Below are 15756 nucleotides of genomic sequence, written 5' to 3'. Positions count from 1 at the left end.
ACTAAATTAAGTTTGTTCTATACACTCACCGGTTTGGGGTGATATTTTGGTTTTTAGCTTTAGTATTTCCTTTGTATTTCCTTTGGGAATGAAATGAATGATGATGGTTCTGCACAACATACTGCAGAAGGTACAAAATGTGTCTGAACTTCTCTCCTAATGGTTTTAGATAGGATGAATTCTTCATAGAATTGCAGAATGGTTTGTGTAGGAAGGGACCTTAAAGATCATCACATTCCATCTTCCCTGTCATTGGCAGGAAACCTTTCACTAGACCAGGTTCCTCAGAGCCCCATCCAGCCTGGTCTTGAGCACTTCCAGGGATGGAGGGTCCACAGCTTCCCTGGGCAGCCTATTGCAGTGCCTCACCATGCTCACAGTAAAGAATTTCTTCCTGGTATCTTATCTAAACCTATCCTCCTTTAGTTTAAGTCCACTCCCCCTTGTGCTATCACTCAGTGCTCTTGTGAAAAGTCATTCTCCAGCTCTTGTAGGCCCTCTTCAGGTACTGAAGGAGGCTCTAACATCTCCATGGAGCCTTCTCTTCTCCAGGCTGAGCAGCCCCAGCTCTCTCAGCCTGTCCTTGCAGGGAGAGGTGCTTGTCTTGGTGGCCGCCTGTCAGCTCGCTCCAGCAGGTCCCTGTCCTTCCTGTGCTGGGGCCCCCAGAGCTGGATGCAGCCCTGCAGGAGGGGAATCAGCAGAGCAGAGGGGCAGAATCCCCTCCCTGGCCCTCCTGGCCAGGACACGGCTGGATTTCTGGACTGCAAGCACAAATTGCCAGGTCATGTTGACCTTTTCATCCACAAACACTCCCAAGCCTGTCTCCTCAGGTCTAGTCTTAATCCATTCTCCAGCCAGCCTGTACCTGTTGTGTAAATTATAACTGGGTGTGTTACTGTCATGCTGTCTAAGCTAAAAATAGTGTTTCAGATTTGATAGCAATAGCTGTAAAAGCTCTTTGGTTGTTAAGCTTTTACTTAACAATCCCTTTTGGTCTTCAAAGGGTAATACCCTTTCTCATATAAAAATACCAGCCCAAACTTTTGCACAAAAAGCAATAAGTGTGAAATTTCCCTTTTGAAATGGGAAGCCTCAAAAGATGTGCGTGGAGGGAATACTCAGACACAATACAAATGGAAAATTAATTTATTTACTGAATAGCAACTTACAGCTTGTATTTGTAAGTCAACTAAATAACACTAATAATTTTGGTTTAGACAGGTTCGTTACTGATTTTCCTCATAAACCTAAAGGTTTTGAATTATTCATATAGTAGAGATAAGCTTATTTGATGGGATGTTTACATGAACACTGATGGAATTTGAAGAGGGCTGTTAATTAAGAGGGAGGAAGGGTTGCCTTTCAGCCAGAGTGGCTGAATGATTGTTTGCTTATTTGCTGAATTAGAATTTTGAACTAGAGGTTTAGTCTATAGTTACTGACATTTAATCCACATCAAATATTAAACCAGGCAAAACAGGCAAAATCACACTATTTCGAAAGCCTGGGATTTCTGTAGCTGCCTTGAGGACAGAGCATCCTCACTGCTCTGGCTGTGGGCTGTCAGTGCTGAGCTGCAGCTCAGGAATACACCTTTGGCAGCTGTGGGGTCTGTGTGAACAGTTGTCATCACCCTCCAGAGGCTGGCATCACTGTCTGGAAGCTCATGCTTCTATTGCGGTCCCCCAGAGAAACAGATCAGCCCACTTCTGTAAAAAGGATGTAATTTCCAGATAAAGTTTGCAAAAGCCTTGAAAGAATAGTGTCTGGGAGGGAGGGATGAGAAATGGGAGAGCTGTGCTTGTTCTGAACTTTCTACGAAGAGTAAGTGTTGCTGTGTAAGAGCACTGGTGCTGCTGGTGAACTGTGAGCATTTAGATCTTAAAACCTGCAGGGTACTTATGCTTTAAGAGCACTCACTGCTTTCAGGAGCTGCAGGTGAATACTTTTGACCCCAACCTTACAAAAGTGACAAGGATGCACTGGAGGAGTGAACCTGTCCTCACTTTGTGAAGGATGTGTGCATCTCCCTGGCATCAGGGGAACCCTGGCAGCCTGGGTGAAAGCTTAGTGATGGTCTCAGGATGCACAGCGTGACAATGGTCTCTGTCTCAGTCCCCTGAAGGTCACCATGGAGATGGCATTGTGACGCAGTTCAGTCGCAGTTGAACGGACTTCAAAGCCCAGCAGCTTTGTGTGGTTACACAACCACTTAGTGCTTGTTGGAGTGCTGGGTGCATGGAACTGAGCTGCCTGCTTCATGAGGATAGGGCATGCAAGGTACTGCAAAGAACATTCCGAAAGCATTAGGAGAATGAGGAGTAGTGTCTGATTGATACTGCTGAAATTAGAAAGGACCTTGAAAGGAAGGATTTATTGAAAGGGGGCTGGATACTAGAAGGGTAAGTGCTAAAAGTTGTTATTGTCTCTGAAGAGTTGCTTAGGATGGGATTTGAAGGGCCTATCAGGCATGCCCTGAGTTACCTATTGGGGAACACGTTTGTAGCAGGTGCACTCCTGCAGCACTTCTTGTGCTACCTTGAGAGCTGCTCAATGTCCCTGTGTGTGCAGGCAGTTGCCAGGCTGCCCTCAGGCTTCTCTGATGGCCTCCATTCCTTCAGGCCAGGTCCATCTCCCTCAGATTCCTCCACCTGATGCTTGGGTGCTTCCACCAGTGCGCCAGCACCTCTGAAGATGTCTGTTACCAAAAGCTGTGCTGCCACAGACTGCAAATCTTCCTGAGCACCATGGCACACAGAACCGATCCAAGAGAAGAGGCCCGTGGAATTTGTGATGGCAGGTGCAAAGCAGAAATATATCCATTTGCAAGCTGGGTTTCTGTGTGGAGGAGGAATACTGACTGGAGAGCTGTGAACAGCCAAGGCAGTTGCTTTTCAGAGGAAGAGTTATCTGTTGCTCCTGGCCATTTGCCAGTGGGAGGCAGAATTGCAGTATTTCATTGTCAGGTGGTACAGCTCAGGAAAAACTTCCAAAGATGAGAATTGACACTGTGTATCTGGGCTGATGCTCTTGTCCTTTTCTGCCTTCCATCCCACTCCTGCCTCATACTTCATTTGCTGAAGGAAGAGTCTGCACCAAGAGATGCCTTATCTCAAGTGCTGCTTGTAGTAATGTTGCCTTTCTCCTGTAAAAGTGTGACATGCTTTAGTAGGGTAGAAGCAGCGTTTACTTCTGGAGTCCAGTCTTTCTTCATGGACTAGATGCTACTGGAGAGATGGGAAGAGGAGCCAGGTGGCAGTGGCAGCTTTTGCTGCTCTGTGCCTGCTGTGCTTGGCCTGGGCTTTTGCTGTCCTGGAGTTTAATCAGTGTCCAAGGAGAAGGTATACCAGAAAACCTGGTCCTTCTTTTGTCACCGGGCTGATGGCTTTCTCACAATGTGACTGAGCTCCTTCCTTGCTCTGTCTGATGAGGTATCTGTGGTGAAGATCACGTCTCTATTCATCACCTAAAGGAGGGGTAGAGAGGGAGAAGCCAAATCCCCATTTTTCTTCTGTCCCATGCAGAAACAGCCCATACAAAACTAATTGTACCTTCTGTTTGAGTTTGGTTTTTTGCAGGGAGCAGAGGTTGCTAGTTTTGGTTCTTGCGGTGTTCCAATGGCTCTGACCTCTTCCTCATTTGCTTTGCACAAGTGAAGTGAGGCAGTCGAGGTTCACAGAGGCAGGTTCACTCGTCATTTGCCAATGCTCCCTGGGGGCTCCCTTCCTGTAGGAAAGGCCTGACATCTTCAGACTTCCATCTCACTGACCTGGTAGGCAGAAATCTGGCATTGTGGAGTGGCTTCTGGAAGGCTGCACTGGCCACCATCTCCTTGCCTCTGCCCTGCCTTCCCTGCAGCTGGCATGGTGGGGCAGAGCCTTGCCTTGTCCTGGGAGGGAGTGCTGCTCCCCTGCACGATGGCCCTGCCTTGCCAGCAAGGGAGACAGGGGTCTGTGGGAACAGTGATTGCTGAGTAGGTCCAAGGAGGTTTTTTTACAGTTTTTTACAGCAAGGATGGAAGAGGGTGTTTCATGGGCTTCTTAATGCTGCTTTGGAATACCCAAGGGCTTAATTTGCTGCATGTTCTTTGTGGTGGTCCAGCTTAGCCTTTCTTTGGTGCTCAACATTTTGTCATGTCTCTTACCTCCTTTGTTGTCCTGTACAAAAGGGGAATGAGGCTACGAAGGATGCATGAATTGAGCCAAAGTACATCATCTTCACAAGACTGTAAATACTTGTCTTAATACGTAATAAAGCAGTGGATATCATCGAAATTTTTAGCAGTCATTTTTTCAATGTTTATTTTTGACATATTGTGAAGCAATTTTCCAATACTCAAAAATTTGACATACGAAAAATTTAGATGCCTGAGTCCTTTAGAGTGATTTACTATTTCAAGAACAATTAAACTACTTTATTGTAGTTGTTTTATCAAAAACTGATTGTTTTTTTCTGTCTGCTTTTACAGATAAACTGTTCTTGAATAATTTTTAAGGTTTTAAACCTTAATGTTTTGATCTTTGAAATTTGTTGGGTTTTTATTAATGGTTATGAAGTATTTCAAAACAGAATGACAGAGTCATAGAATAGATTGGGTTGCAAGGGGCCTCCAAGGCTCCTGTAGTCCAAACCCTCTCCAGTATTCAGGGACATCTTCAACCGAACCAGGTTGCTCAGAGTCCTGACCAACCTGACACTGAATGTCTCTGGGGATGGGGCATCTACCACCTCTCTGGGCAGCCTGTTCCAGTTGCTCCTTACCATTGTAAAAAAAAGCTTTCCTTCTTTCTACCCTCTCTGTTTAAAACCATTGCCTCTTGTCCTATTGCAACAACCCTCATAAAAGGTCCCTCTCCAGGTTTATTTCAGGCCACTTCCAGGTCTCCCTAAAGCTTTCTCTTTTCCAGGCTGAGCAACCCCAACTCTCTCAGCCTTCCATCACAGGAGAGGTGCTCTGGCCCTCTGACCATCTCTGTGGCTCTCCTCTGGACCAGCTCTAACATGTCTGTGTCTTTCTTGTGCTGAGCTGGCTGCAGCCCTGCAGGTGGGGTCTCACGGGAGCAGAGCAGAGCAGAGGGGCAGAATCCCCTCCCTCCCCTGCTGCCCACGCTGCTTTGGATGCAGCCCAGGACACGTTTGGCTCTCTGAGCTGTGAGTGCCCATGGCTGGGTCATGTCCAGCCTCTCATCCACCAGCATCCTCAGGTTCTACTTGGCAGGGCTGCTCTTAATTGCTTCATTCCCCAACCTGTACTGATACCAATGCACCTTGCATTTGATACTCGACATTCAGATGATATCTGAAACAAATATGAGTGGGTTTTTTCACAACTTTACTTGGAGATACGTCTTTTTGATGGTCCCTTGGTAACTAGTTTGTTATTAGCTGTTTCAAATCACTGAAGCTGTCTTATGATTTAAACGTGCTGAAGAAAATTTGGAAAATTAACACAGCATGAAATAAAATGAGACAATGAAAAATGGCATTGAGGGACTGCAATTTTAATGTCATGACGAATCACATACAGAGGGCTTAACTCACAGTTTTCTGCACCTGAAAGGTGTGCAAACATAACTTCAGCTTTGGGAATCAGAAGTCTGATCCTTGCATACCACCAGTGGCAGTTTCCAAAGGGCACTTTATATCCCAGTTCATGGACAGTTATCCTTTCTCAGGTTAAGTATTGCTTTTCACTAGGGAACTGAAATTTAGTTTACCAGATGTATCACTTGTAATTCCATAGACTTCAGATTAATGGGTAAAAGGAATCTCAAGGGGCTTAGAGGATAAAAAAAATCCTGTATACATGCAGTTAGGTATTGTCAGGTTCTTACAGGTAGCACCAACGGGTACATTGGTATAGTAATTAATTTCAGAATGACTTCTAGCTGTTAGTGAAAAGTTACCTGTTACATGCTCTTTCCTGTATTACAAATATTTGATTTAAAAGTAAAAGGGAGCATTGGTTTCAAATATGTATTTTTCTTTATTTATCTCTAAAATTATCAGTTCAGGGAAAAGGGAGGAGCAACAGAAATGCGAGCTTTCACTTGCCCCATTTATATTAAACCCTTTGTCTTTTATGCTGCTTCTCAAATCTGTATTTAATTTTTCATTCTTCCTGATCTAAAGGAGTTAGATTATCAATACCAAATGTTGCTTCTTTCTGCTTATGTGATGGCTTTTTTTCTGGCTGGGGGCAGGTTGTTTTGTTGTGTCACAAGCTGGTGTGCTGTACATGGATGTGCTGTGATGGCACAGCTGCAGATTAATTGAGGATCATGCTGATAAATCACACAGCATGGAGTTCTGGCTATAGGACATAATGTTTTCAGAGAAATTAAAAAGAAAAATTATTCCTATGGCTGCATCTCTTTCAGTTTGGTAATGTAGTGATAATAGACCCGTACTCCTAACTGACATCCACTTGATAACATTGTTTTGGGAGAGAGAATTATAGGAAGCAAGCAGGGAACAAATCTTCAATACAAAGTAAATTGAGCAGAAAATACCTTAGTAATCTGCATAAAGAATAACAAATCACCTCAAAGCAATACAAAGTCATAATCCCATTTGATTTGTCAGATCCAGGTTCTCTCATATAGTCTTAACTGTGTTGTAGTCTTGTATATGGTTTTAGGTGATTTCTTTTTCTTCTGTGAGAAAGAATCTTCTGTTTTATTTCCTTCCTATTAAATATTTGGCAGAGGAGTAACAAAATACACTGTTGTCAACTTCAGCAGTATCCTGTGGACAGGAATGGAGAGGGAAGTGGCCGGAGGTTAAAGCCCTGCAGAATCCCCTTTGTGATCAGAAGGCACTATCCCCCTCATAGCACAGAAGCATTTCTCCGAGTAAGATAGTTGTAGCTTCAAAGTACTGGGTCCATGATTGGGTTCCATAGAGGAATTGCACCCGTATGAAGACAGACAAGATTTTACCACTCAGAATAGAAACCTTTTAGAATGGTTAGTATCCATGACCTCCTTCCTGCATACCATGAGCAGGATGCCTCCAGAAGGTTGTATTTTCTTCCATGTGTTTTCTAATTCTTCTATTCTCCGTTTTTAACAGAGGAGTGACTTGTAACATGTCTGAGCATTTCTCAGGTGCCCCTTGACTTTTGCTACCTGTTTAGGGAGAGCTGAGATTATAAAATCTTGCTCAGGGGAGTACATACCCTGTAAACCTCATCTGCCACTACTGGGAAAATGCAGTATTTGTGCCAGAAACTGTAGTGTATTTGTCATCTATTTACTGTACAGGTGTAGTCTCTGTTTAAATTCATCACATTAGATTTTAGTGATGCAGGACATCCATTTTCATTTATATACTTCAGTGTTGCATAGAAATGCAAGGTTGTCATTCATGAAATAAAAGTTCAATTCAAACACCTTTCATAAATCTCATTCTTGTAAATCTTTGCTGAACAGAAACACCGCTGTGCCTGAGGTAACAACCCAGCCATGTCTTAAAGACATGACTAAATCTTTTGTTAGAAGACCATTCTTTCTGCAGTATTACATTTAAAGGTACTCTTAAAAATTACCCCATTATTTTTTTTTTCTCAAGCTGTACGCTTTCTCTTTTATTTTAATATATGACTGGCTACTTTTAAAACTATCCCTTTGTCATTGTTTCAGCAATTTACGTGTAGTTTTTTCTGAGTACAAGTATACAAATCTAGTAGTTTTTACTTAAATGCGTTCAACAACTTTTAAACTATCATTTGCAGAAGTTAGGTTAAAGTTTAAGGTGAACATATCACGTGGTCTGGCACTGGAGCACAGGTGTGATTACCTTAACAACAAAACACCTTTCTATTCCAGAGTGGAAACTACTAATTAAAATAGCTGAAGTTTGGTAAGGTGTTCTAAGAAATACCATTTAGTAGGCACTTTATTACTTAGGATTATAGTGCCCTAAATAAGGAAAAGTAAAAATCTGAAGGAGATGCCCATGTGCTTGATGGCTGTAGCATGATGCAGTGCAGTCTGTTAATCTGTTATTGTCTCGTACTATTTATATACCTTTTTATATATTAACTGTGACTTGTTTTCCATGTGTTCAGCTTTATGCTGGCCAGATGGACAGGAAACTTTAGAAATTTCAAGAGAAGGTTGTTTTAGGAGTGAAAGCAGAGATTTAGTTGCAGTAGGCTCATCTATGTGAAGCAGTGTGGTCTCTGTGGATTTGCTGTGATTGGGTCATTTTGTCCCACGCACAGAATGTGAAATCATGTAGTACTGCAAAGAGGAGGAAAGTGATGTATGTGTCTCCTATATTGTGCCATTGCTCAGGGTTGAATTTTATCTCCAGTGAGGAAATTTCCATGATGAATTTTAGGATATCAGATTCTGAAAGGCCAGTTGTTGATTTTTCTGTTTAAATGCTCATGTAACAAATGAATTAAACTACATGCTCTCCCTAAACTGAGGGATGCAGCTTAGAGAGAGAAGACACAATCTGAAAAAGATCTTGGCAATAACGTCTTTAGCAGCCACAGTTGGTAACTGATTATCACATTGTGTGTACGCACCATTTTTTACATGCAGAGCAGCATCACTGAAACGTGGTAGAAGCTGAGCCTGAGCATGAAAGTTGCATATATTAGTGAGATTAAAATCTGGCAGATTTAAAATGCAGTCGGTTCCCGGAGGTGGAAAGGAGTATTATATTTCTTAATACTGGTAACTTGAAAAATGAGGTTTCTCCTCCGTTTGGTTGTAAACAAGGAAGGAAGTCTTCCAGCCTTGAGTTGGAAATCTGAAGTAATTGAAAATATATAGTTGAAATTCTAATATCTGCATAAAACCCTGGTGTCCACTTGGACTATGTGGATTTTAAAATGATACTTTAACTACATATGCTTTTCAGAGACAGCCTTTGAAATGCAGACTGTGTTATTGTGGTGGACACCCTCTGGTAACTCTGGAACCTCCTGGTGGTAAATAACAGGAGGTAAAGATGTAGAATTGGAGGTGGTTATGGGTATGAGGATGTGAGAGGGAACACAGCAGTGAAGCCTGTAACAAACCTGGCTGTGGAAGAGGCTGCATTCAAGTTTGGGCTTCAGACTTCACTGAAGTCTCATTAAGCGCTGTTGTAAAATAAGCCTAGGCAGGTACTCGCTCAGCTCAGCCACTGCATCTACTGAATTGAAATACAAGTTTCTAAAATACAAATTCTGTCACCATTGCTGCTCACTGAATTATTTCATCTATCTGTTTCTGCATTAACATTTGCTTAGAGGTACAAAAATCTTTATAGATGACTTCATTCATGAAGTCATTTGCTTCTGTTGCCAACCCTGGTGGCACCAGGTGATTTCAGATTGACATCAGCTAATTGCCTAATGAACCCATAAGTAAAATAATTAGTAGTAAGGAAATACCAAATCTAAACTGGTGATGAAGAAAGTCATTCCATATGCTGAGGGTTAGGCAGTGGCAGTTACACAACCTCCCCCAATAGGAAAAAAAAAAGGAAACCAAGACATAATTTGAGAGTGGGCAAACTGAAGTGGAACAGCATAGACAAAAGCCTTCAAAGTGGCCGGGTAACAGCTGTAATAGAAATAGAGGAATAGCTCAGGAACTAAGGAAGCAGTATTTTCTTTGACTGACCTTTTCTGCATTATAGAGAAAACATCCATTTCTAAGAAAAGGGATGTTCATCCTTATTGTTACAGTTAGCGTTAGATCTAAAGAGCACCCATAGAAAATGGAACTGGAAGGATACCTCAGTGCTGTAGCAAGTTCAGTTCTTTAGTCTTTAAAGATTGTCAGTTTTTGTATTGTAAGATTTATTGAACACTATATACAGAGCACAAGTGATGTTTCCTTGGTTTCTTTGAAACAAGGAATTCTTCTGCAAAAGAATGGAGTGTAGATACTGCAGTGGTCAGGAGATGATTTTAAGAGTTTTCAAAGAATCAAGTAGAAAAGGCTTGGAGTGAACACTCACTTTCAATATGTTTATCACCTTCATTAGGATTAGTACTTCACAACTGCCAGCAATGGCAATGAGCCTATTTAATTCAGAGAGGCCCTGAGTATTTCCCATGGTAGTTAAACAGCTGCCTGTGGTTTTGAAGATGGGATGGAAAAGTGAGAAAAATATAAGTCTCCTGTCATGGCATCTGGTAGACATAGGGATGTTGCCTTGATAAAAAGGCTTCCTCCTCACCATGTCGTGAATACATCTGATGATTAAAATGTTACTGAATACCTACTTGCACCAGCTTGTAGACATACTAATTACAAGTAGGTGTGACAGCCAGGTATAACCAGTACTTGAGAAAATTATAAGTAACAAGTTCATGGGTGGAAAAGAGGCCTTTTTTGCTATGCACCATCCTGTTCTGTATCAATTTCTTTAGTTTGCTTGCATTTCCTTTGTACATTGTGCTATGTTCCCTTAAAAGATACGCCTTGTGCAGCAGGGAGACCTATTTGCCATGACCAGCTGCTAAAAGCATGGAGCTGGGCATGGGGAAGCTGACTGGAGGGAAGGAGGTTGTATTTCCCCTGATTTACACAAAATAGTAGCATCTGGAGAAGGCTGGAGCCCGCAGAAAGAATTAGGCAGAACAATCCCGGAAGCCCTAAAGGGCTGATGTGTTTGAAAACAGAGGTTGGCTGGCTGGTGAAGATCTCATCTCATGAGGATGCAAAGGAAGGTTTGCTAGAAAGTCCTTTTCATTTGTCTCTGGCTGAGATTCGGAAGACTGGAATTTTGATTGTGAGATAAACTAAATAGGACAAAATACAGACTGCAGAGAAGTGATGTAGGAGCAAATGGAAAACAAGGGAAACAGAAAGTTGTAGTAGTTCTGACGGTGTTTTTTGTGGTTTGAGTATGAGAAGTCACGTAGCAAAGTTGTCAACCTCCACAGAACTTCTGCAGTATTGGTATTTGCAGAAGGTCCTAAATATTTTAAATCAAAATTGAAGCTTTGTGTCTTGAAATCCTGTAGTGTTTGCTTTTTTCTTTTGTTTTGTTGTCACTTTGCATGTCTGAAGTATTAAATTCCTTGTGCATGTATACTTTGAGCAGAGGATATGTTGGTGCCTTTATCAAGCCTTAACAGCATTAGAAGTAGTTGCTATTATCAGTTAGGGAGTGGTTTTTTCCCCTTTCAGTACCTATTTTCAATTTCCCTCAACCATGTTTTTCTGTAAAATTTTATACTTCCCATGGGGAAAAGTGCTTCTAAAATTAACAGCCAAGCAAATTACTATTATTATTATTAATAATAATTATATTTAATATTTTATTATTTATGATTGTTATGTGTAATACCATGTATCTTGAACAGTATTAAAATTGACTGTTTGTGCTTGTTCCTTTGGATTGCCTGTTCACTAGTAGCTTGATTAGCATCTATTTTCTTAAATTTCTGTTGCACAAAGGCTGGTACATGCCTTTAAACACTCATTTCAGCATTTGGAGTTGAAGTGTTTGTATGTCCCAAACTTGATGAGTTATTTTCTTAATTGACAGAGAATGCACTGTGCTATTTTTATGGTACAGTAGGTGGGAAAAGTATCTGCTTTATAAATCTTCTATAAATTTGGTAGCAACAGAATAAACTGCATTTATATTGTTTATGAACTCATGAAGGGATGGTGGACATACTTTGCACCGAAAAGATTCCTCACCGGAATCCAATTTTCAACTTTCACACGAGAACATAAATCAACTGCAAGTGCAAATCAGTGAAGAAAAAAGAAGAAGGGAGAAAACAAAGAAAATAATTTTGAAATTTCTGTGAAAGAAATTTAGGAGAAGGTTAGCACAGGAACTGAATGTTTAGTATTGAATAATAAGGGGAAAATGTTACAAGGTAATACCTGCAACTCAAACAGCAGCATCAGTGATGTAATTTTCAGCAAGCAGATGTAGCAAGATAATTCTCATTAATGAGTTTATAATTTCTGAAAGTCTGATCTTTCTTATGTTAACTGGGCAAAATGTCTTCTGGCTTCCAGAAAGTCTGAACTCTTTAGCAGTTCATATGCAAACTTGATCTCCCTAAGATACTCTGGTGTGATGCAATAGTATCCCTGCCTAGCTCAAGGTGCTCTTGTGTTTTACATTTTGTTAGTGGTTTCTAATATCTGCCACCAATGTGGAAAGATCATTCAAAAGCTGAAAGTCAGCTTCTGAGCATATTTAGTGATACTCTTAAATTATCAGCATTAATATAAAAGTTGTAATATCTTTGTTAATACTATGGAAAAGCCGAAGAAAATGATAAAGGCTGACTTTTCTATATGCTATTTCTGCATTCAAGAGAACCATAATCAGGGCACAGATAGGTCTTTGGAGGGTTTTCATTATATTTAACAGGAGCTTTTCTTTCTCTTTGACAAAGATTTGTAAGAACATACTAAATGTCTGTGTGATACCCTCGATACTCTGTTTGCTGGGTGTGTGATTTTGGTTGGAGTAGTGAGGGGCTGAGATGATGCAGTATCTTTTAGGTATTAATGACATGACAAATTAAAGGAAGATCTTAAATGTTTACAGGGCAAACTGAGATCACTGAGACTGTAGTTCTTGATTTGCACAGTGAAATGCTCACTTGGAAAATTCTCATTCTAGAAATTCTCAGTGAAATCCTTCTCTCAACCCAAAATTAAAAATTCTCCTTTCCAAGGACAGTTCTTACATTGAAGTTTAAAATACTGATAATTTATGGAGATTTATTGGCCTACAACTGAGCATGTCATTTTTTGTACTGGGTCTGTGCTGGCTGCAGCAGAGGGAGTGTGGTGTGGTTCTCCCTCCAGCATGAGCTGGCCTCAGCTGCAGGTCATGGACCGTGCAAGCCCCTCTTGTGTGTCTGGAGTGGGGCACTTGGGAGGGGAGGTGGGGTGCCAGTCACCCTCTGCTTGTGTTTCTGCAAGGCCACTGTGCTGAGCAGTCCCAGGAAGGAGCCACAGAGAGGCCAGTCAGTGCAGAAGGAGCAAACAGAGCTTCTGAAACTCACCTGACATTCAGAATCCAGTGAAATTCCATGTAAGTTCTTAAAAAGTGAGGGGAACAGTCACTACTGAAAGCAGTGTTTTCGTGGGTGGTTACCTAGGTGAGGCACAATACAGGATAAATAAGGTTTTGAGTTCTTCTGCTTATTTGATTTTAATCTTGATCTCCTTGTCAGTTTTGGGACTTTGGAAGACCAGAGGAAGGTCTGATTTTGTGGACACCTTTACCTTCAAACTTCACAAAACGAAACCTGCTTCTTCACAGTATGGTTATGACTTTCTGGTTTTACCTTTATGTAGAGGCAGAACAGGGTCAGTGGTAGACCCAGGGAAAAAACATGACTTGACTGTGATTCTGCCTCAGCCAGGCCAGATCTCAGGCTGGTGGGAGAGGGAGAAACAGCCCATTTCTCCAGAAACAGTACTATTGCAATTCCTTCTTGTCCCTCTGTTCCATTGCTGGGGCAAACACCCTGTCCTTGGCATCTCACCTAAACTGACCTGATTCTGGTCAAAGTATAGCTGACTTGGATTTGAGAGGACAGTCAAGTGCAAAAGTTAGAGAAATGGCTAAATGTCTTCAACTGAAAAACAGGTTAAAAGGTTGCATGACCATCTGTAAATGTACCTGGTACATGAATGCTTTCTGGTTCAGTCCAGGTGTGTGCCTTCTACATGCCCTGTGCTCGAAGAAGAACTATGTGCTGGATGAGGAAATCAACTTCTGAATTTGTTTCATTAGACGTACTCACTCTGGCTTTGCTGCTTGAATAGCTGAATAGAAGGGAGATCCTAAAAGAGCCATAGTTCAGTCAGTAGGTTTGGCTGCCAAAAGGATTTGTTTAAGCAAGGGAAGTGTATAGGTAGGAGATGACTTTGCTTCAGTTTTAAATACACTTATTTTTGTAAAAATGTCTGCTAAAGCATAACCCTTTTACAAACAATGACAGTGGATGTAGTCAAGTTAGATGTTGAAGGTTTTCTGAAGTGTTAGTTGTTTGGGTTTTTGTTTTTCTTTTAATTGATCTGGATAACACTGTCCAAATAAATACAATTGTGAATGTTTAAGTCATAGATTTGTCTCATTCTCATATTCTGAATATGGCATTTCTGTGCTCATTATGATAAAATTCAAAAGGAAGTTAGTCTGCTAGGAAGGTAATTTGAGAAATGAATCAGAGTGACTGGAGAAGCTTGTAGGTGTTAGGATGACAGCCAGTTTCATTTCACATAAATACCTATTTTGATAACAAAACAAAGGAGAAAATAGAAAGAAAACTTTTCAAATAATTTAAAAACAAACACGATTTCCATTGAACTGTCCTGCAAAGAAGATGAAGGAAACACAGTGGAATATTTTGCAAAGCAGTCAACGTTACAATGAAGTTCTTGTTTTCAGCAGGATTGGTGTTGTAGAGTTTTTTTGCAATTCCCCTTATAATTTGTCAAAAGGTAGTAGCATATTCTATGGAATGACAGTGCTTAAGAGTATGCTATGTCAGTATACAATTACGTTTCTCTTTGTCACTTGAAAATGTTTCTAGTATTTTCTCTAACTTGTTTTATTTCTCTTTTTCTCACAAGACACCTTATTTTGCTTTTGAACTCTGTATTTTCTGTTGAAATGTGATTTTTGTCTTTCTTTCTAACACTGAATTTAGCATGATTTGTGCATGGGATGTATAAATATGCTGATACTGTTAATGTATTTGAACTGATGTAGTTTTATGAAAAGATCTGTGTGTCCTAATTATTCATTTCTTAAGGAGGTGTGTATATATATATATGTATATATATACACACACACTAATAAACCAAAACAATACATGTGAAGTGTTGCTATATACGTGAGTAAATGTGACTGTAGAATCAGAGACTGGTGGAGGCTGGTAGGGACCTTTAGGGTCATCCAGTTTCAGCCTCCTGCAGTGAGCGGGGACCCTTTCAACTAGGTCAAACTCCATCCAACCTGACCTTGAACACTTCCAGGAATGGGGATAATACCTAAGTGGGTGATCCCACTTTCTTATGTTTGTAGTAAAGTTACAATACTTGCTATTGTAAAATTAAATATTTCAGAACCATAAGAAAAAAAATTTAAATAAGTCAAAAATTCAATATAAATTTAAAATTTTCAGGTGTTGTAATTTTGACAAGTACAAGATCATACAAAACCATGGTAATTGTATTTAAAGCTCACTGTATTTAATTTGCTGACACTTTGAGATAAAATGCTTAAAATCCCTTCCATGGACCTATAATGCATTAAAATTTATTTTTAAATGTGCATGCCAATGAAAAATGATTGGGAAATCTGATATAAAACCTCTTTCTTCAGTGTGTGGTTTTGTCTGCAGTTTAGCATATGAATTTGACCCAGCTAAAAATAGCCCTGGACTCAGGCCACCCCTTTTGGCAAAAGTATTCTTGTTGTCTTGGGACAGGAGGAAATGGCAACCACCATGAGTTGATGTGCCACTTCAAACAGTCCAAATTTTCTTCTGAGCAGAGCCAGCATTTAATTTGTGTCTGTCTCCAGGCCAAAGATCGTGTGGGTATTGGTCCTCTTGCCCTTACAGTGATAATCCATTTGCCATTAGCTGGACTTTGGTTCAAAAGTACTGCATGTTTAATCCAGTGGACTGGATCTCCACTACCCAGTGCTGTAACGGAAAGATAATGGGCTACAAGAGAGATTAATAAGATTTTTGAGTCGCAAAAGCATTAAGTCAGTTTAAAGCTATTGGTTAAGCTGCTCAGAACT

General features: G+C 40.7%; 1 protein-coding gene across 13 annotated transcripts in view; it reads left to right on the top strand.

Annotated features, from left to right (window-relative positions):
- Nucleotides 1–15756, top strand: part of CTNND2 (catenin delta 2) — a 640487-nt gene that overhangs the window by 396037 nt on the left and 228694 nt on the right. The gene's annotated exons all lie outside the window — the stretch shown is intronic.

This window comes from Prinia subflava, chromosome 1 (genome assembly GCF_021018805.1).
Source record: "Prinia subflava isolate CZ2003 ecotype Zambia chromosome 1, Cam_Psub_1.2, whole genome shotgun sequence".
NCBI lineage: Eukaryota > Metazoa > Chordata > Aves > Passeriformes > Cisticolidae > Prinia > Prinia subflava.
This window is presented reverse-complemented; position numbering and strand designations above follow the sequence as displayed.